Source organism: Haliotis asinina, chromosome 4 (assembly GCF_037392515.1).
Source record: "Haliotis asinina isolate JCU_RB_2024 chromosome 4, JCU_Hal_asi_v2, whole genome shotgun sequence".
NCBI lineage: Eukaryota > Metazoa > Mollusca > Gastropoda > Lepetellida > Haliotidae > Haliotis > Haliotis asinina.
Window position 1 is genome coordinate 49943876 of NC_090283.1, and position 24154 is coordinate 49968029.

At 40.5% G+C, this 24154-nt stretch overlaps 1 long non-coding RNA gene across 2 annotated transcripts in view; it reads left to right on the plus strand.

The window, feature by feature from the left end:
• LOC137281631 (uncharacterized) overlaps positions 1 to 24154 on the plus strand; it is a 254568-nt gene that overhangs the window by 19258 nt on the left and 211156 nt on the right. The window contains exons 1-2 of one of the 2 annotated variants that reach the window (XR_010956751.1): positions 4133 to 4433; positions 22143 to 22733. This is a non-coding gene — a long non-coding RNA (uncharacterized lncRNA). Of the gene's footprint in view, positions 1 to 4132; positions 4434 to 22142; positions 22734 to 24154 lie in introns of those variants that run through there. The other variant, XR_010956752.1, reaches the window with a different exon arrangement.

A 24154-nucleotide genomic window follows, 5' to 3' on the forward strand; every position in this document is an offset into this window, starting at 1 on the left:
TTCCTATTTAAAGTAACTGTATGCTCCGTGTTGGCTTTTGTGATAGACCACGTCGTTATGAAGTGGGTTTGTATATGGGTTTAACTCTCCAGAGTTGAGAGAATTGCACTGTCTCACGCAATAAGCAATAACAAAACGCTATTGCAATGTGACATTTATTATGCATTCGCCAGGAAAATAACAATATTCATAAAGATGAATTGTCTACAACCTTGAAAGCAACTGAAATCTTGTCTTACATCTTCAAATCATCATTTTATGTGAGATGTATTTTAGTTGATACATCCATTTGCAGTGAGTGAGTTTAGTTTTACGCCGCACTCAGCAATATTCCAGCTATACGGAGGCGGTCTGTAAATAATCGGGTCTGGACCAGACAATCCAGTGATCAACAACATGAACATCAATCTGCGCAACTGGGAACCAATGACATGTGTCAACCAAGTCAGCGAGCCTGACCACCCTATCCCGTTAGTCGCCTCTTACGTCAAGCGTTGTCGCCTGTTATGGCAAGCATGAGTTGCTGAAGACCTATTCTACCCGGGTCTTTTGTGGTCACATCCATTTGTAAAATGGAACGGAGAGGCAATGCATGGATCTAAATGAAGCTGATGCTATACACCATGGGGGCGGTGGGATAGCCTAGTGGTTAAAGCGTTCGCTCGTCACGCCGAAGACCCGGGTTCGATTCCCCACATGGGTACAATGTGTAAGGCCCATTTTCTGGTGTCCCCCGCCGTGATATAGCTGGAATATTGCTAAAGGTGGCGTAAAACCAAACTCACTCACTCACTCACTATACACCATGAGAAGACAAGTCATGTTTGTGAAAGGGACGGATATCATGTGTTTCTTTAAGCGACTTGCACATACGACGTGGTTGTATGGACTATAAAAGCGTTCGCTCATCACGTCTAGTGACTGAGTTCGATTCTCTGTGATAGCCCAACAGTGACAAAGCTGATCATTTCAAATAACATACGGCTTTCGGGTAGCCTAGTGGTAAAAGCAATCACTTGTCACGCCGAAGACCTAGGTTCGATTCCAAACATGGGTACACTGTGTGAAGCCTATTTCTAGTATTCTCAATCATACTGTTGCCAGAGTATTGCTAACCACTCGCAGCGTGCATAAAAAAAATCATTCAGTCAGTAGAATAGGACGTGAACATTAAGAAGACTGACCAGTACAAGTGACCTGTGATATTTGTATCCCATCATTATCTTTGGTCTTTGGGGTTTGTTTATTGGCCACGATGTTCCCAATAAGCAGGATCAGGTTATCCTCGATGACGTCATTGTATTCACCGAATCTTTTAATATATGAGAAAATTAAATCAGCTTCCTTATACAATCAGATAAAAAATTGACCCTATGCGCCAGCACGTGTATCCATTATTGACATCGAATTAAGCCTTTTGTGAGAACGCAGGTGGGTGTAACAGGATACCTGCTCGCATTGACAGAACGCTCGCGTGCAGTACACGTGCAGATAACAAATCAGCACGTGCATGCACTGATAGCCATCTACACGTGCGTATTCTTTACTTTGAAATAAGGGTAGAATACCTGTTGATGAAGATTTTAGTGATAGTGTACCTCGCTTGAGATGTGCATGCCTAAAACATGAACCTCACTTTTAGGCTTGCGCGAGGATCGGAGAATACAGATGTTGAGGTGTTTGAATGGTTGAAATGGAAACATATTATTTGAGCTGAACACTTACAAAAACGTCATTTGAGACATGATTCGTCTTTGTGACAAAACTATTGCGTTTTGAGGAGATTTCATGACCCTCTCGATCTGCCTGTACGTAGAAATGTATTCGTGTATTACAAGGGGTAGGCACATTAGTTGGAACAGCAAAACCAATGCACGTGCGGGATGTGATGAGGGTCAACTTGTTCTCGATGTTTTATTTAATATGCACTCCCCCTTGTAACAGAACCCAAAAATAGCGATTTGAAACTATGATAGTTTGTTGAACACCTTTTATCCTAAATTGAATAAAATTCTGAGATTTAAATGCTCAGTTGACAAGGCAAAATTATGAGGGTTCGCAATTTTAATTTCAGTTTATTCGATTTACGTTTTTGTTAAAAGTGAAATTCGTCGGTATGTTATCTCTGTAAGCAAAGCATTAGAGGATAGAATTTCTGAAAATAGCGATTTTAAAGAGAAGTATGAAATAAAGGAATTTTGCTATTCTTCAGGTGAATATATTGAGATGTTGGCATTGTGCATCCAAATGCGTTAGACACAGTGGATGCGGATTTCCGCCGTATTATGATACTAAACATAGTTAGTGTGTGATTTTAAAGGTTAAATGTTTGGTGATTTCACTTCCATTCAAAGAACATGTGGTAAGATGGTCCCTGTTCTTATTTCAAAGTACACGTAGTGTATTGTTAGTATATATCTACATGAATGAATGAATGAATGAATGAATGACAGCTTTGTATCGAGGGACACCTCTATGTGTGAAGCACCACATCTCTGTATGTAAGGCCATCTATATATGAAGTACCACAGCACTGTATATAAGGTAACATTAATGTATAAAGTACCCCATTTCCGTATGTAAGGCCAGCTGTATATGAAGGACCACCACAGCTCTGTATATAAGGTCACGTGTACGTATGAAGTACCCCATCTGTATATGTAAGGACAGGTGTATGTATGAAGTACCACAACCCTGCATATAAGGCCACATTTATGTATGAAGTTCCCCATTTCTGTATGTAGGACACGTCTATGTGCAAAGTACCACAGCTCTGTATGTGGGGCCACATTTATGTATGAAGTACCACAGCTCTGTATGTAAGGGTACATCTATGTGTTAAGTATCACAACCCATTTTCAACACCAGAAACGAGCCAGACACACGTCTTAACGTGATATGAACTTCCCGTCAAGTCTATGGCATAGGCTCTTGCACATATATACAAGTATCCTCGCAAACAGCACGTCATCTCTAACAACTTGAGATGTTTTATACGTCTCTCCACACATCAAACATCTTAAACTAATATGTCAGATGCAACCTCTCTTTTGAAATATTTCAAAGTAGGGAGAGGTTTTCTACCGTTAAGTCATCACTCAACTTATCAATACAGGCATAATTTATGCATCGTCAAGCAAGTGTAAAATTTAATTTAATCGTTGATGCTATCATCCTCTTTGATATGACCACTTATCCTGGCATCTAGTCACATAAAGGATGCTCTATCTCACTTTCATTTGTAGCCACGGAAACCAGTGATTCATGAAAATTGTGTAATGCTCCCAAAATATGCGTCATAAACGCCCGATTATATGCTACGGTGTTACTCCTTGAACCCCGACTGCCGGAGCGTTCTATAAGGTGGCGGCCCAGGTAATCATACGGTCTATTTTTTGTGGCGGATGAAAAGGCTGTTCGGTCGAATGTGCGTATTCTGCCGCCCGGGTTTAGTACTATGTACTGCCCCGTGTCTTAGAGGAATGTCGCCGACAGTTGATTGCCGGGCCGATAGTGGAACAGCCCGATTTTATAGACGGCTTGTGTGAATGAGTTCTTTAAAACTGCTCACTGAATAAAGATCCAATTTGTATACGTCCTTTGATATTCTTTGTACATTAGGGGTGGTTTCTACTGAGGATATTTGTTCGCTTGTAAACATAGCCCACACAATGCCCAATACAAACTAGGAGAATGACACAATGCCGGTCGCAGCTATAGACCTTTCAGGGCCGGACTTTGTTGCTCCGAGTTGGTTCCAAGCTAAGAGTTACAGCCAATGATTTTCTATACTCAATTCTACGGGCTTTTAAAGGGAGGAAAAAGCCTTTTGGTATTGAAAGACCTCCACTCAGTAATAACCACTCTACCCTGTAGTGTTCGAAATGCCTCTGCCATTATACGAGTTTAGTCGACGCGTTTTACAATCAGACTGTAGTTCATTTGTGATATGTACAACATATTTAGAAACGCTGGCCATTGTCTGAATACAATGTGGCCCCTCTTCAATGTGACTTTTTTCAAGTGCCCTATTCACCGTCAGACAATGCGGCCACGGAAGGTACATTATTACGAGGCAATGTGCGAAATGATACACTCGTCTCGCCCGAAGCCTGGGCCTACCTTTTATATGGCCACAAAGGCCTAGAGGACCCTGGTTGGGGCATTGTTAACATTTGAAAAGCAGGAGACCGGTCGAGGATAGCATGACGTGCACCCAAACCACAAGCCAAGATACTTCTCTGTGGAGAGGAGGTGGAATTCACCACTCGGCTATTACAAATCCAATTCGATTTTCTCCCGACGATTGCGCTACTCGTCAGGTACGACCAGTGAGTCGATGAGAGAGGGTGTGTTGGACTGAGCTGGGATATTTACCTGTGTTGCCCCGATCTGAGAGGGGGAGGTACCCCGCACGCCGTCACATGTCTCAGGTATGTACAGTCCTTACCTTCCTCGTGTCATGTTTGTTAATACGGTGTTGGTTCCGCGTGTGGATGTGCATCTCGCTTATTTCAAGCTTGACTACCGGGGTCGAAACAGCTGTTATAGATGACCGCTGGGGAGCCAGGTATGAACCGGGGAATCTGTTAGCTGTCTCCCTTCCCGGACCGAACCCTCAAAAGGGTGGGAGGGGAGTACTTTGGGTAATACCACCTGTAACGTTGTGGAGATGTACATAACACCCTCAGGTTCTACACGCTCCACTATGAATGCTGCAATCAACGTTATTACCGTATGACATGTCACAGAATTGTGATATTCACGCCACAGCTGGCTGTCAATTTCACTAACACTGGGATAGCTGTTGAGTAATGTTATCAAGGAATGATCAGTGTATATTATGAAGGACCTGGGAGCATGGATGTCAGATTGTGTTGATGCAGCATGTTCTCAACAACCATACAACAGAGTGTGTCTCAGTTCATGCTGCACGTTACTATTGCTATCACAAATTCATCGTTTTACTAAATGAATCGCCATTATCGTAGAATGGATGTCTATCTGTTTACCCGTTTACCTTTTTGCTCAACGCATTCTACTGCGTTTACACACAAAATATGATACTGTCCTGTCTCCTGTTGAAATCATTTTATTTATGTTGTAATTACCTATATCGTCGGTGATATATTAGGGTAAACAGTTGTTTGTTTACTTGGTTTGTAAACAAAATTAAGAGATGTTTTGTGTCAGGGTAGGTTAGAATAGAGTATCACTCAAAATGCTCCTATGTAGCAAATGGTAATATCATTGTTATCGTTTAAAACGTATATACGAAGAAATGTCGGTTTGTTTACTTGTTTACTCGATACAGATTGCAATTGAGACAACGGTATTTACAACTCTAATTGGGGTCATGTACTAGGTATTTATAGCATTTGTGTGGTTTACTAAACCAAATGATGTATAATTAGTCCACGTTTTCTGACTTATTAACACGCCATAACCTGCTGTGTTTTCTAACACAAATTTCAGGCCGCAGACATCAATGTCAGCTGTAACTTTAAATATATTTAAGGATACTGTATGTCGGTTTCTCATCTTTTGTATGAGATCGTGGGCAAATAATCAAATTTCCTGTTCTTTACAAATAGAATTAGCGTTTCCTCTGTCGGCAATACATCCTTGTGGACTCTGACTCGGTTAAGCAAACGTTTTGGTTATTTATAATGGTCGCCATGACTGTGATATATCATGATAAATGGGTGGTTCGGTTTTGATTGCCTGTTTAATGGCCCAGTGCTTATTCAGAATGGAAACAAACTGCTTGTTACGCGATGAAAAAAGGTCAGTGGTTACATCGAGTTGACATCACATGTGCAATTTCTGTCATAGAAACAGGTTTGATAGGTTATTCGGAAAATATGTCTAATTCTAAAATCTTGGATAAAAAAATAGAAGAAAATGCAAAATGCAGTGTGGGTCCTGAAAGTAAAAAAAACAAAATTTACTTTTTATGACTAAAGCGAACTTCCTGCAGTATAGCTAAGCAATCCCTGTGGCAGTTACATATCAGTTTGCTAAGGACATAGCTTAGTTATGAACTATTCTCATGTACACTGCTAATACTCTCTGATTTTGTTTGTTTGTTTGTGTGTCTGTCTTTGCACAGAAGGTTTGATAATTTGTTTGTTTCTTTGTTTGTGTGTCTGTCTTTGCACAGAAGGTTTGATCATTTGTTTGTTTCTTTGTGTGTCTGTCTTTGCACAGGTTTGATCATTTGTTTGTTTGTGTGTCTGTCTTTGCACAGAAGGTTTGATCATTTGTTTGTTTCTTTGTTTGTTTGTGTGTCTGTCTTTGCACAGGTTTGATAATTTGTTAGTTTGTTTGCCTGCTTGTCTTTGCACAGAAGGTTTGATAATTAGCCCGTTTGTTTGTTTGTTTGTTTGCCTGCTTGTCTTTGCACAGAAGGTTTGATAATTAGCCCGTTTGTTTGTTTGTTTGCCTGCTTGTCTTTGCACAGAAGGTTTGATAGCTAGCCTGTAGGTGACTGAGGTCATAACCAGAGGTGAAGAAGTAATGTGATAAATGTGAAGTTAGTAGTAGCTGAAATCCATAACGATCATAACCATAGATTACAGGAATGCACAGTATGTACCTTAAACAGCAGGTGGATATTCGTGATGGAGCTAAGAGTCTTCTAATTAAAAAAAATGTAAAGTGTATTTTCAACATCGTTTATATCTTTGCTTCAATGCAATTGAAACATAGCTGACCACGAATACCCCGTGTTTTTATCAACCTGCTATCAACCTTGTCATTCAACCTCACAGGTAGGAAACTATGTTCCACACAGACACTCCCATGTAGTTCATCATGAACACCCAGGATATCCTTGATAACAAACATTCAACTTCACAGGTAGGAAACAATGTTCCACACAGACACTCCCATGTAGTTCATCATGAACACCCGGATATCCTTGATAACAACACTCAACTTCACAGGTAGGAAACAATGTTCCACACAGACACTCCCATGTAGTTCATCATGAACACCCAGGATATCCTTGATAACAACATTCAACTTCACGGGTAGGAAACAATGGTCCACACAGACACTCCCATGTAGTTCATCATGAACACCCCGGATATCCTTGATAACAAACATTCAACTTCACAGGTAGGAAACAATGTTCCACACAGACACTCCCATGTAGTTCATCATGAACACCCCGGATATCCTTGATAACAACATTCAACTTCACAGGTAGGAAACTATGTTCCACACAGACACTCCCATGTAGTTCATCATGAACACCCGGGATATCCTTGATAACAACATTCAACTTCACAGGTAGGAAACAATGTTCCACACAGACACTCCCATGTAGTTCATCATGAACACCCGGGATATCCTTGATAACAAACATTCAACTTCACAGGTAGGAAACTATGTTCCACACAGACACTCCCATGTAGTTCATCATGAACACCCAGGATATCCTTGATAACAAACATTCAACTTCACAGGTAGGAAACTATGTTCCACACAGACACTCCCATGTAGTTCATCATGAACACCCCGGATATCCTTGATAACAAACATTCAACTTCACAGGTAGGAAACAATGTTCCACACAGACACTCCCATGTAGTTCATCATGAACACCCGGGATATCCTTGATAACAACATTCAACCTCACAGGTAGGAAACTATGTTCCACACAGACACTCCCATGTAGTTCATCATGAACACCCAGGATATCCTTGATAACAAACATTCAACCTCACAGGTAGGAAACTATGTTCCACACAGACACTCCCATGTAGTTCATCATGAACACCCAGGATATCCTTGATAACATCAGTAAACCTCATAGCATGGAAAACTTACTTCACCCAGAAAGCTACATATAGCTTCGGCAACATCCCAGAACCGCACAGCAGTTGTATTATAGTTTCCCATTTTGTAGGAATTTTATATTAATAGTACAAATATCCATTGAATGCAGAGCACAAACGGTTTGACACATGCATTTTATGCAAAGAATTGTGTCTCTTTTAAGTGTTCAGTTTTCTAGTCTGGTTTCTTTCCTTTGCTGCGACGTCTTCCTCAAATCCTGCATCTCTCACTACTGAATGTGAGCCAGAAAGTGTTACCATTAAAGCTGTTAATACAAACGTATATAGTCAACTGAACGCGTATAGCTCGAGAGCATATTGTGTATATCAGGAACGACACTTTATGGCATTAGAAACTAGCCATAGTCAGTTGCCCCGCTTTAATCCATAATCCCATTATTGTTCTCCCTTGTCACAAGACACGTTAGGCATGTCAGGCTGAGATGCAGGTACTGCATGCCTGGTTAATAACCATAGCTTTTATATATGCCTGGGTAGGTCCTGGTGTCTGAAATACGATTGACTTGGAAGCAACAATAAAGGTAAATTGGAGGTATTATTCACTGCCTTTTCACATTTATCGCACTCGATACGTTTCGAAATCTTTCTAATCGCATGACAATATTTCAAATTTATCCTATACCAAGACACTATAACAGAAACGAAGCTTGTCTTCCGGTTTATCGTTTATATTAGCATATCAGGATGTTGTCTCCTATGTTTTTGCCGAGCTAATTTTATTAGGTTTTCTTTTAAAAGCGAAAAAAGAAGAACATTCATATCGATGATAGTGACTTGAATTCACTGTTTTTGTAATGTGTATTGTATACCGACAGTACTCGTTGCACTCTGCACATGAGTATCAACTGTCAGTGGTAGATAATATTCATAAAAGAGAGTACTCATTCCTAATATTCATATCCAAAGTAGAGAACTTACTAAGTCATATTCCCGTTCACATTCACATTCATATTCATATTTAGTGTAGGTTGGGGTAGAAAGGGGATCGGGGGATGGGAGGAGACGTCCCTGGCACAGACTCTGTATCATTGGTATTCAAAGCTGTAGATGCGATTATCAAAATGTCATCAGGTCATACTGAACACAATAAACGCACAAATGGGTCATTCAGTTGGTCAGTAAGTAGGACCAAGACGGTGATTATGAGCAGCTCGCCCCAGAGTTGTTCATCCTATGATATAGCCTGGTAAAAGCTTTATCCTTTTTCAGCATTGAATTCCTATCATTCCTCTTGACATAATTAAGTCCGTATTTAATATTTGAATTAAGTCCGTTGGTCAAAGACTGAGGTGAGTTTACATTGCCAATCACATACTGGATTGCTAGATCATGGAAAGGCATACTTGTATTTAACTGTGAGATACTTGTGTGGCAGTGAGGACCCTTGCGTTTATCTAGAGACGTGCATTCATGCATGAAGATATATTATGAATGGATATCATGAACATGTGCTTATGGATATCACTGGGAACTGTATTTACTGAGTCAAATGTGTTAATCATCGAGGCATGTTTGTGTACATGTAGAGTATTCAAGGACACACGCACACTCACCACGTGTGTGTGTGTGTGTGTGTGTGTGTGTGTGTGTGTGTGTGTGTGTGTGTGTGTGTGTGTGTGTGACTGGTAGATATCACTAGCTGCCACTGGCAAATATAAGCATTATCTGTATCACTAAGACACTACTAGATATGTACATCTCACACAAACATATGTATCTCATATTTATTTATTTATCCAAGCAGCTACCAACATGCACCATGCTTCTTGCATGTATTCAGTTGTAGTTAAGTATAGCTGAACACCACTTGTATCAACAATACACATTTCAAGAAGATCAAATAAGAATCACATATTATGATCACACACGTAATCAGAATATGTTTTGGCATGACCAACTACCGTGTTATAAAACTGGTTGATAATGGTGAATACTTTTGTCAAAGTAGCTCGTGTTGATTTCGACGTTATGTAAGATCATCGATATTTGAACATTCAAAAAAAACAACCAAATAATTACTTTTCCATCATACTGACACGGCTTGTGCCTCACAGCATCAAGTGACTCTTTCATATTCACATTTGGTTTGTATGACATACACTGTCACAGACATACTACTGTGCATCTGTTGATGAAACATATTGATTTTAACGTTATATTCAGTCAGATAGTGAGGCTCATACAAATTCTTAATTACATATATTTACATGTTCATTGTTATACAGACTTTTCCATTCTGACGTAAATATGCAAAATGAGGTTGTCAAAGAATATATGTTACTTTCATCTATTGATACAGCTTCATGTGTCCGTGTAACCATACCTCGCCAATTTAACAGCGTTAGTCTTTTAGAAGTTAATGTATGAACACCCCAAGCAATACAATGTATTCAGCGTACCATGACAACATATTACGTATGCATAATTTATAATCCATCACTTTGGGGGAATTATGCATCAAAATGAAAAAAACCCACATATATCATTATGCATGCTGGTTTTGAGTACGAAACAACTGATTTTAATTGTGGGTCACATGTTTCGTACAGAGCAACAGATACCGGTATCAGGAAGCACACCAATGTGCGCCTGATACTGAATGCATATTGTTCAGGAAACACCATGTTTAGTATTGAAGCACTTGGTATGCTGAATGGTATTTTTCTGTCTGTGTAGTGGATGTGGTGGTGTTGTTTCATAGTGGATGTCTGCTGTTCAGGAAAGACCGTGTTTAGTATTGAAACTCTTGACACACAGATGTTATTTTTCTGAACGTATGATGGATGTGGTGGGCTTTTGTCATATTGTTCAGGAAACACCATGTTTAGTATTTAAGCACTTGACATACTGAATGCCATTTTTCTGTCTAATTGGTGGATGTGATGGGTTTGTTTCAAGTAGAAAACGCTATGTTTAGTATTTGATCACTTGGCAACTGGTGTCATTTTTCTGTATATATAGTGGATGTGGTGGGCTTGTGTCACAGTGTTCAGGAAACAACATGTGTAGTATTAGAGCACTTGACATGGTGAATGTGTTTTTTTTCCTGTCTATGTGGTGGATATGGTGGACTTGTACCGTACTGGATGCATGCTGTTTAGGAAACATCATGTTTAGTTTTAAAGCACTTGACAGACTGAATGTTATATTTGTGTCTATGCCGTGGTTTGTTTCTTAAAGATGGATCACATTTAGTTTTCAACAATGAAATGTTCCCAAGGAATTACACAATCATGAGAAGGACAAGAGAAGGACAGCGCCAGCAATTCAATAGTAGCATCGTGGCGGACGTAGCAGCAGATCGTAATGTATCGTTAAACATGGGGAAACATGTTACTTTGGAATGTTATACTTTTGTTTTCATTTTCATGGATAAAATGTACATTATTTTCGCATTTGTAAATACTGTTGTACCAAAATCAGGTATGTTAATTGTCACATATAAATTTCACAGTAGCTCCAAATACATTAGTTAGTAAAGAGCATGAAATGAAATGAAGTTAACTGTGTCCTCCAAGAAATACGTATACTTCTGTCGAGATTCGGTTAACTGTCTTATCTAGACTTGTTATGTCACATAATGTACTAGTTCCTGCGATCTCAGTATCAGGATTTTTCGCAGAGCTGTTACATAGAGAAATGAATATAGGATGTATTATAATACATCACAAGTCGGTGCAATGTCCATATCACATTAATAGGGGTGTCGACAAAATAACATTTCAATGTACACATCCTTAACAGTCATTTGCGAAGAAACTGAATCAAGCATTCACGTCTTACAATAATGCAATATCTGCCTTTCCTGAATCTATTGTCGAATCTCTTTATAAAAGTCGCGATGTGCACTATTTTTTATACCACCCGGATCTCATGCTGAGTGAATATGGATAATGCTTTATCAATACTAACATTTTCATTGCAAACAGCCACCACAGAGAGACTGGGTGTCCGGGTTCATGGATGGAAGAACCGGTGCATGCCCCTGGTGAGAGAGTGAGAGTTAGATTTCTTGTTTCTTCTTTTGTCGACCTGATAATACCATTTAGATACCAACACCCTGTTATTTTCCTTAAGGTGTAATATTCACCTCTAGCTGAACTATCCCACATAGCCGTGTAGTCTTCCTGGCTGACAGGACGCTGAAACGCAGAGCTCGCTATTCAGCAATGAAAAGACGCCTGTCGACCCGTACTTGATTATATTCGAAAATGATTCATACTTTTAAAATGAATATTGTTAAAGTTGCCTGATAAATACGGAGCACTGATGTGGCCATATTGTTGGCTTATCACAACTTGGCGGTTATATTGTGAATGTGTCATGGCAAAAGACTGCAACCCTCCCTGTCTTTTATTCACTTCAATTCGCACGTGCTGAGCCTGTGTGTCGCTCTCTCATACAACAAGCTACAGTTGTTTTGGAGATTTTTCTATCAGTCTGATTGGTCGCACAATGCCAGTTCAGGTCGTTAGTGACTGCAAGTAAAGGGTGACTCCATGCAAAAGCTATAAAATGCACAAAAGAACTCCTGCCTTTGTCGTTTAGTGAATATGGCCGTTTTTAACGTGGGTCTGTATTGTGATAATGGCTGTCGAGTAGCATTATCCTCGTAAGACCCAAAGCCCATGAATACAAGGGCTTTCTGTTAGGTTCAAATACTAATGGACAAAGGCCGTATTTTCCTTCACCCTACTTTCCAAACGAGTCGGTGACAGATTACAGCCGGGACGAGTTTCCGCTGGGCCGATTCTTTATGCCAGGGCTCGTCCAGGTATATCGTCCATTCAGAGGACTCAAGGTCTACCAAACAAATATGCTGTCAAGAGGCAAAGCAGCGACACCCCAAAGAGCTACATGATTCTGTTCTATACACAAGTGTGTGTTGTTATGTAAGGTAAACCTGGTTATTGTAGCAATGTAATGGCGTAATTATGTACCCAGTAGAGGGAGACAATGGAGCTCACGTATTTACACTGAGATTTCACAGAAAGGTAACAGTAAGTACGTATATAAATACTGCTGATGGCCAGACTGCTGCTAGTTCATACGAAGATTGGTCTTAATATTGTTTTCATATATTACGATTTTGAGAATAGGTACATCTTACAGATCAAAATAGGGATTCCATTATGAATATTTGTTTTTACTGACACTTGAAACAATTTTATTTTTTAAAAATTAAATTTAACACTAAAAAATATATTTTTTCGGTGCATAAAGAGGTGAATTTACCTTCCTGAGTGCAACACACATTTTCACCAACTTACACCCTCTGGGTCATTTGAGACCTCCACAAACGTATGTGCACGGATTAATAACTGATTTTACTCTATTAAAAGCACAAACCATGATTTTTTCCTAACACGAAGTTATGCATAAAGGAACACAAAATCGTATTTTGAGACAGCGCTAATATATCTTACTGTAAGTCTTAGCAAGCGATGGAACTTTCCATGCTATAAGTTTGACAACATGTACGATAAAAAGTGAAATGTGTGTTCGTTACATTTTCAATAGCAATGTCATCCCAAGCTATGACTACACCTATCGCCCCGGACAGCAATGACCTTTTCTGATATCTGATATCATACCATATACACATATTGGGACGTCATTGTACTTCTAATAAACCGACAGGTTATCTCTCTGAAGATTAGCTTTAAATAGAATATGTCTCTTTCTGAGAAGACAAAAGCATGATGCCGTGGTCATGTACTTGGAGGGTTTATTCTGAAAATCTTGGAGGGTTTATTCTGAAAATCTTGGTATTAGCTTTATACCCATGGTAATAATAGGGGCATTATAATCAGGGGCATTCTAAGTAGGGGCATTATAATCGGGGTGGTAGTATCACCAGGGTCAGTACAATCAGTTACTATTCTGTGTTTATGTTAAGTATTGTAGATACACTTCGTATTTCTGATACAAGATCATGCATAATTATGAGACATGCACTGCTAACGCCTGTCTTTGTGTGAAATATGAACATGCAGCTGATAACATGGTCCAAGTGAATTTATATATACACGAATTTTCTTTATGAAAAACTTGCAAAATACTTCTAAAAGATAAAATGACATATGTCTGAGTTAACAAGAAACTTTTAAACAGAGGGGTTAGTATAACTGTCTCAGATACACTGATTCTCTGTCTGGTTGTGAATATTTCAAACAGTAAAGCGACGTTAAATGTTTGAGAACGTTATATATGCATAGCTACAAATGGTGTCTACAAAGAGGGAACAATTACCTGTACATTGCCATTGTTCTCATAAAGGTTACATTTTACGACTTTAAATCTCTACCTACTGAAATGATAGGTGTGAATTATTCATCATGCAAGAGAGACCTCTCCCTAAACTTTCTGGAATGTTTTAGAAAATCAACTGAAATTGTCTGTTGTCACATTTCAGCAGCAAGATAAGATTACTCTAAAGGTGAATATTTCAATTTGAATAATTAAAATGAGACGTTTTGAACAATATTCTAAATTGTTAATTTAAATGTGAAATTTGGAATTGTCTTCTGAAAGTATGATGTATAGTATTATCGATGGAATACAAGGATTACAAACTTTTCATGTTATACACCTCCCGGCAAAAAAAGTGTAAAAGACTAAAATCGGTTTGGTCCAAAACTGCAAATGTTATCAAACATCACTGGACAGAAACCAGTAAGTAATCCACATAAGAACACATAAACAGTGTCAGAACACGGTAGAATAGGCATTGACATGATTACAACCTTCGATATATATTTTTCTCACATTTTCCATTATCTGCTTTGTAAAAATTCTATACAACACTTGGCAACCGGTCCGACATTTTTTTTGTTTTCAAATAATTTAACGCTTTAATCGAAATATAAAAAAATCTGTGGTTGACGGTTTGTTTTGCACTATCAATCCGCTGCTTTACGTTCGTGTTTACCCTGCTTGGTACGATAGCTAGCCCCAACGAGACACACGTTCCGTTCCGTGTCCATAAAGATCTCAATCTTAGCAGTTAAGTGTTAAAGACAAACAGAGGGGGTGGAGCTGAATCCCTTGTAACTTGAGAGTCGCGTGCCCGAGAGCCGGTGCGGTTTCTGAAACTCAACAAGCCTTCGGCTTGTGTCGTCTTCCGACATTTGGCGAAAATTGCCGAATGGTCGATCGGTGGGGAAAAGCACCGACTCTGTGGCAGGTCGCGAATTAGTGCCCCGTATCCCCAGCTTGAGCAATGGTTAATTTTGTTATTGTTACCGCCCATTGCAAATCGATGATGGTATTAATCGGCTTCTGACGTATTAAAGGGCATCGTCATCACATGCTTCATTTGTCCCTTGTTCACACAGAATCATTATCTTGTTGACTGAATCTCTGGGTTTCCTTGGAGAACATATCAAATACTCCTTCGATCGAAATATGAACCTACTGTGTTTGAAATAAACATAGAAAAGTTCACGTTTCACGTTGTATTAGGCGGGTACTTAATTGTGCGCCATATGGCGAAGCTCGGGTTGTGATGAACTGTTGATTTGTGTTTTGTTCAGGATACAAGTGTCTACTGCAGCTTATAACTATTTATGTTTATGGCTTTTAGTAGAAATAAATAACCTCCGGGATTTCAAAACGTCAAAAACGACTCGTCGAATTGTACTTGAACGCTTAGTCCTAGCATAGTCCTGTCGCGCCAAACTGGAAACCTCAAAAACATCACCACAAATGATTGGTGGAATTGTTCGTAAACGTTTATTCCGCTAGCCGTGTCTGGTGAAACTGTGATTTAACTCACATGCAGTCAAACGTAATCACAGCTGTTTGGTTGAATTGTTTTTACGCATTTACCATTGACATAGCCGTTTGTAATCAAATTGTGCTAAAAATTCAGCTGTAGTAAAAAATCATCTCAACTGGTTGGTTGAATCGCGTTTACTCGATATAATCGTGTCCGGAGAAACTGTGCTGAACCACATGTGTAGTCAAACATAATCACTAATGATAGGTCAGATTGTTCTCAAACGTTGACTCCTGTCGTGTTTTGTGAAACTGTGCTTCTAACATCCTCACAAATGATTGGTTGGATTGTTCTCAAACTTTGATTCCTGTCGTGTTTTGTGAAACTGTGCTTCTAACATCCTCACAAATGATTGGTTGGATTGTTCTCAAACGTTGACTCGTGTCGTGTTTTGTGAAACTGTGCTTCTAACATCCTCACAAATGATTGGTTGGATTGTTCTCAAACGTTGACTCGTGTCGTGTTTTGTGAAACTGTGCTTCTAACATCCTCACAAATGATTGGTTGGATTGTTCTCAAACGTTGACTCGTGTCGTGTTTTGTGAAACTGTGCTTCTAACATCCTCACAAATGATTGGTTGGATTGTTCTCAAACGTTGACTCGTGTCGTGTTTTGTGAAACTGTGCTTCTAACATCCTCACAAATGATTGGTTGGATTGTTCTCAAACGTTGACTCGTGTCGTGTTTTGTGAAACTGTGCTTCTAACATCCTCACAAATGATTGGTTGGATTGTTCATAAGTATGTCCTCCTGACATAGTCGTGTCTAACTAAACTGTGCTTGTCATTTACCTCAACTGTACTCAAAACATCATCACAGCTGATTGGTCGTTTCATCGTCGAGTATTTACACTTGATACAATCGTGTCTAGAGAAACTGTGCTTAAACTCGTGTGTCGTCAAAACATCTTCACAGCTGATTGGTCGTTTCGTCGTCGAGTATTTACCCTTGATACAATCGTGTCTAGAGAAACTGTGCTTAAACTCGTGTGTCGTCAAAACATCTTCACAAATGTTTGGTCGAACTGCCCTTACACGTTTATCATAGATATGGTCCTGTCTACCCCAAATAATCTTCAATGTCTATTCACAAACACTCTTAACATTCGTAAATGTCAATCCAATTGTTCCACGATATCTAGAGGAGACATTTTCAAAGTCTAGCTAAAATACTCCGGAATTCTATATGTTTATAGTCCCAACACCACAAAAAATATACTGTAAAAGTGTGTAAAGTGCATGTCTATATTCCTGCACGAAGACAAACCTCCTCGTAAACAAGCCCGTGTGTATGTTTTGTGAAATGTCTTTGCAAAACGATGGATAAAACGCTGTTTTTAGATCAGAAGTACAGATCAGGTGGCATTTTGAGAGAGTCCCATGAAAACAATGGATCTACCCATAACAAATATCCGTTCATACCATATAAGCGAGAGCATGACATCCTGTCAAATACTGGTACTCCTGATGTAAAAGCAGTCTTACATATCGAAGCACAATATTTACAGATGCCCCCAGTCAAAATAGACACATCCAACTGCGTAAAATATCCCCATGCTAAACTAAATATTTACCGATCCTTTGATAATGGACAAGAATATTTATTTTTAGGTCAAGGTCGTGATGTATTGGGAAAAACATTATTGCACATGCGCAGTTCTTAACAGGCTATGAAATGGTAAGTGAAGAACACTGCCCGTACGTAACTTGAGCTTGCAGCGTCGCGGCCGATTTTGGTGTTCCTTTGTTGACAGTCGGGAGTTTTCAGGACGGAACAGGTCCCCATGACCCCATGACCCAATTCTTGACGTGAAAGACGACCTTTGAAGATTATGTGGCCACAGGGAGTGACGTGGATAATTATACGTCATATGTTACTGTCAGTGTGGACCGTTTGTCTCTCATCCCGCGAAGCACTAAATCTAAGAAACGTATCAAAATGTGTACTTCACTGGGAAAGTGTAATGCCAAATATTACTTAGGACGAGCTGGGTTGACGTATTCGTCAACAAGTCAGTCCACCACAGACGTTACAAGACCTTCAAGGTCACCTTGTTGAGCAACGGCGACGTCTCCTGGCGGTGTGCTACATCTGACCACGTCCTACATGACACTGTGTATTGGTTTCGCATCCACTTTTACACTGTTTTGCTTGATTCTAGCCATTAGCCTTCACTCCGCTGCTCAGCTCTCAGTCATTGACCTGAACTGGTTCCCAATCCATATCCGGATCATTAGCTCACCCCCTCACCCTTTATCTCTTACCACTAACCCCCATCCCAATCCTCGTCCTCGTCTTCGTCCTCGCCCTCACCCCTAACCCCCATCCCAATCCTCGTCCTCGTCTTCGTCCTCGCCCTCACCCCTAACCCCCATCCCAATCCTCGTCCTCGTCTTCGTCCTCGTCCTCACCCCTAACCCCCATCCCAATCCTCGTCCTCGTCTTCGTCCTCGTCCTCACCCCTAACCCCCATCCCAATCCTCGTCCTCGTCTTCGTCCTCGCCCTCACCCCTAACCCCCATCCCAATCCTCGTCCTCGTCTTCGTCCTCGTCCTCCCCCCTAACCCCCATCCCAATCCTCGTCCTCGTCCTCGTCCTCGTCCTCACCCCTAACCCCCATCCCAATCCTCGTCCTCGTCCTCACCCCTAACCCCCATCCCAATCCTCGTCCTCGTCCTCGTCCTCGTCCCTAACCCCCATCCCAATCCTCGTCCTCGTCCTCGTCCTCGTCCTCGTCCTCGTCCTCACCCCTAACCCCCATCCCAATCCTCGTCCTCGTCTTCGTCCTCGTCCTCACCCCTAACCCCCATCCCAATCCTCGTCCTCGTCCTCGTCCTCACCCCTAACCCCCATCCCAATCCTCGTCCTCGTCCTCACCCCTAACCCCCATCCCAATCCTCGTCCTCGTCCTCGTCCTCACCCCTAACCCCCATCCCAATCCTCGTCCTCCTCATCCTCCTCCCCCTTGTTCACATCCTCGACTTCATCCTCGTCCTCGTCCTCCTTTTCACTCCTCACCCCTATCCGCACCTCGTCTATCCGTTTCCTAACGCGATCCCTGTGCTGATCCCTAAACATGTCCATATCGTTTACAGGCCAGCTGCAAGGACTAGGACTCATCCTCGAACTCTCGAATCACTTCTCATTTCTTTTCTTTATCTTCCCTTGTGAGACATATGGTATAGAGACCAAATCTTTTCACGCGATTTCACCTCAAATAACACTGCAGAGGCATTATAACATGGCATTTGAAATAGTTTTGTGTTACAAATAAACACAACTATATCACTTCCATCATTTGTTTTGTGCTTTGTATACATGTATGTCATAGCAGAGCATTTAAGATCCATTTTCGCTCCAACGACTTAAAGGTTTCTTTGAGGCGTGTGGAACTATTTTGATTAATCCCGTCCGTAATGAACGTTAGGACCTGAACAATTCGATGCAATAAATTTAAATTCCAAATATTTCAGTTTTCAGCGAAGTGTCCATTGGTACAGGATTCGAACTAACAAAATATATCTTTGTTCGCCGTTCTTTTGAGTCTACACAACAGGACATATCCAGCGCACAATCTAGACTTTAATATCGGTGTCTCCAATCTCTTCGCATTCAATCCGTACCATACAAAACCAAGCTTCAAATGCATTATTCATTCTGTACCCATCACCAATTCGTTCCTCAACCCACAAAGCTATAAACGCTTTCACAAGCTGTTCAAGATGTAGAAATAGGCCCGTTTTCCCCGTCACCCACCCAGTAACACACCAACCCTTGCACCATTGTATGCCTCATTTTACCTGCCGGCCAAGACGCTTGTATTTGTTATAAGCACTGTTACCTCTGCAATGAAGTCTTCTCCTCTTGTACCTATTGTATTGGGAACAATTACCGCTATAAGCTAAAATGGGGTCTGAATTGGCCAGCTAATTCGCCCCTCGTCACTTGGGAGTTTTTACGTTGTGGAGATTACTCATGCCTTTATTTGTAGTTCCACTCCAACAGTTTGCTATAGAAATCCATCTTAATTTTATTGAGGGCTGAAATTGTATGGTCGGATGCTCAGTCATAATTCCTCCATTCTGACGTTTTAGGGAATAAATAGAGTGGTTTATACCCCGCACCTGACGCGACAAAGCTTACAAAATATGTTTGTTTGCCTGTGTTGGATTCGTTTTCAGGAAGGAGAAGAAATTAGTGTCATTTTCAATGCAGGAGGAGACGGTCTTCTGCCTGGCAAGGTCGGTTGTGATGGGATGAAAGGAGGTTAGCAGCACTCTGATTTCTGGGATTAAAGCCTCTCTTTTATCAAGGATTGGTTCTGGCCGATCAAGGTTATGTTCATTTTTGAAGAGATGCCAGTTTTCAGCGAAGTGGATTGCTCTAAAACTGAACATGCTGGTTGAGCCAAACCGATTTTACACTTGCTTGATGTTTTGTGTGAGAAGGTTGTCTTGCCTGAAGTTCATGGATCTGTATGATGTAGAATAATTTAAATTCAATTCAAGGTGGAAGGAACGATAGGAGTATAGTGAAGTATTGCGACCTGTGTGTTGTATATGTTGATGAATACCATTCACATGGTGAAAGAGTAAGAATACACACATCGTGTATAACATCTTGTTGATAATTGCAACCACCATTTCTCTCTGTTTGTGCATCACAACCCCTACCACTACACACTACTATTTGTACTTCCAAACTGTACCCAGCTATGACACAACCACACTGCAATATATCCTTCCAAACGGCACGACCCCTAACACAGACGTCTATATGTTCCACCAATCTGTAAGACGAACACGAAACCCGTTGAAAGGAACCCAAAGAACATGCTTAACGTTCGCAAATCTAGGTACCCGTCGATCTGCTCATATGAAAATATGAAATTATAACGTCATGCTCTGGTTGTCTAATGCTAAGCAGAAAGCCGATCATTTTTCAAAACGTAACACCTAATTAACCAAACGGGCGCAATAAACAGGGTGTAGTTTGAACCTTTCAGGCAGCTCGTGTTGGCCAATAACAAACAAGCCTTCGTTAGCCTACCTATTTATCTCCCATTTCCTCATCCAAATGCACCAGTTAGTATCAAATTACATCAAATGCGTATATCAAGTTGCACGTGCATAACGCATTTTCTATTGTGATGTCATCTATGAATATATACGCAGCACCATTTCAAACAATGCAAGCATGGGACCAATATAAATTATAGTATAATGGATCAACACGAATCAGCATTTTATGATTCGATAAAACACTGCGCGTTAGTTGCCCATTAGGCTAAAGTTTCGCCTTTTCATATAGCGCTGAATCTAAATATTACCGTTGTATCGTATTTCACACGTTTCACAATGGTTGCAACAGGCCTCTAATGGTCTGCGCATGTCCTCGTCGTGTACTTTCTTTGTTTAATTGGGCCGGACTTCATACAGGTTCCCGAAGGCTCGATACTTACCGGCTTTCTGTAGTAAACCTTGTTGGAAGACACAATATATAGGAAACGTTACCAAAACATTTCTTGACAAGCAGTTGACATCCCTGGCGCCATGATGGCTGGATAACGTCAGAGATAGTCGTGTGATATCAGGTTAAGATATGTCTGTGAATAGCAGCAACTTGATGATGTTGAGGAAGTATTATACTCCTTCAAAGTGTCATTCTTGCAAATTGAGAACGCCTGGTTCATCAGTCACTGATCTGTTTTGGGTGTTTATTTATCTATTCCATTTTACACGGTATGTATAAGCTTTACCCTCGTTTCTTTATCCTAAATTTCATCTTGGTGTTTGCTGCGTGTTGCATCCCCGTAGCCCACATTGATGCTCATGTTGTCAATCATTCGTCTGGTCCAAGCTCGATTATTTACAGACCACCCTCGTATACCTCGGACTATTGTTGAAATTTATTTTATGTGTTCGTGTATATGTGTATACGGTATCATATGTGTATATATGGACATTTTCACAAAGGTATGTTTCTTGAGTATTCACAATTCAGTAGTTCGGAACATACAGCTTAACCCCTTAACTGGCGTGGCAAGAGAGGTCAGGCTGTTTGCTGTAAAAGTGTACAGTGTATAAACACATACCTACAAAGAATGAGGAAATGATGTAATATTATATTTTGACCCAATATATTTTATCACCGAGACTTAGCGCTGAACGTATTTTGATAACGTAGACTCTATTAAGCCCTGACATTTGTATTTCATGTCACTAAGACGTAAGCAAGACAGGTAATGGCATAAGTGTGATTACGTACGTGAGACTATTATCACTGTACAAGCCATAAACTTGTGGACACGAGACCTAGTGTGATATTCTTTACTTCATCATCCCAACATTTATTTATCAGTTGTGTTGACATGACTAGCAATGGCAAACCGTGATCGTGTACAGAAACCTTAACATTGTAGTACTTGTAAGCAAGGTACACGAAACATGACCTTTTGCATATTGCTTACTCTATCATCCCTACATTTATTTTCCAGGCGAGTTGACAAGACAATGGACAGACCAACGATCTACAAGTCGTCCACGGCTCATCTGATAATCCCCACCCTTTCCCATCCTTTACAGTGGCGTGGCTGCAAACGTCTTCCACAACATCTGGAAGGCAACAAGTCATCAACTACCACCAACCCAACAATGCAACCATATGCATTGACAACAGCGAAAAAACATCAAAGAAAACGCAAACATTCAAATAAACTGACCACCAACCGTAATGACGGCCCCCTGGTCATTTGCACTAATGATGCAAACATCAAACGTCCACGTGACCACACCCGGAAGTGGCTAGTAAAATTTGACCAGAAACTTAAAGGCGGAGTAGACGCAAGAAGGCGTAATACCTCTGTTAACTCGTATTGTACGCCAACAGGCCGTGGATTTCCCGAGGACATGAGAGATAATTGGTGAAGGTCTAGCGGTAATCTCAGAAACCAGACTAAGTTACTCGACGACGGCTGGAGCGTATGGTATTACTGGATTACTTGCAAGAGAGTCGTGGTCACAGATACATCACAGATACACCACAGACACGGATACAGCAACAAGGGAAATTGATAATCCACATACAGGTAGGTCTATTCGCTTCAGTGAATGACTTTAGAACTAGCAGTATTTGTTATAAAGTGAAGGATGAAAGCTTAACGTTTCGGTTCAGTCACCTGTCTTGTAGTGACTTGACCAGGTGTCTGTGCAAACAATGCCAACTTCTTGTACACTACGGGTTGGTGCTTTCTGTATCTAAGTCATTAATATTTTATGCATAAAATATAATCTGTCAGCATTTGTGATGTGTTTCATTAATAATGACACGAGGATATGTTTCATGACCAAATGGTTATAACATTGAAACCTGAAACAAGTGCTCATCACAAAGATACATTCTCATATTGATTTGACCTTTTTACCGGGTCAACAGATCAGTGTGCATGGAAGTCGCATTCCCAACTCCCTGGGGAGTATTCAATCCCCATACAACAAACTCCATAAAGCAAATATGTTTATGGACCATTCGACCATCACAGTCGCCACATTAGAGAAATACGGGTCAAAGTTGGGTCAAACTCAGCGCGATCACAAGCATGTACAGACGTTATATCAATTTCATCAAAATCAATTTTTCACCAACGTTAATTCATTTATGCAAAACAATATTTTCTTCAGTTGTATGCTTAATATGAAAACCACAGAAAATCTTCCGAAACTTATATTCAGCGTGTATAAAATCATACAGGCTGTGTGCTCGTTGCGACCATTGTGAAAGTGCTTTCGAAGGAAAGCTATAGATCATTATCGAAGGCAGGATCGCCTGATGCATTGTCCCAGTACAATCGTTCAGTAGATAGGTAGAGAATCCGATCGTCCATGGGAAAATTTGATTAAGTGAGTTTATTGTTAGTCAACTTTATCATGGGACAATCAAAGGCTGGGCTGTATTCACATGACCGACAAACGGATTTGTAAAACCCAAATCCGATCTGAATAGCCATATTATCTCGTAGTTCTTTCACTGCAAGTTGTGTGCGAAAGCTCCTACGAACAATGTGTTAACCGAAGGAGTAATGCTTAGCAAGCAGACTGTACTACAATTACACCACGAAAATAACAAAGTTAAATTCGAACAATACGGAAAAGCTTGTGCTATTCTCTCCCCAAAGCCTATAGTCTTGGCTATTGTTGTTGGAGGTCTTTTGGGAAGAATGGCTGGAGACTCTAGCTAGGTATTACGTATCGCATTTCGCGCTTGGAGAAAAACTCTTTTATGTTCTATTCTGCTTTGTAACATTCCAGCGTATTGAGAAAGAGAAAGAACTCAACCTAGCTACATAGATACGCACATGTAAAAAGAGCTAGTCTATCTGTCAAGGGCCCGATCGCCATTCAATTTGGACAAACGATACGGGAAATGGCTGCCTCAATTCACAATATATTCCGTAAAGGTATATTCACGCTTTTCAATTGGCGTTGTCCAGGTCTTGGTGAAGTCCTTGTT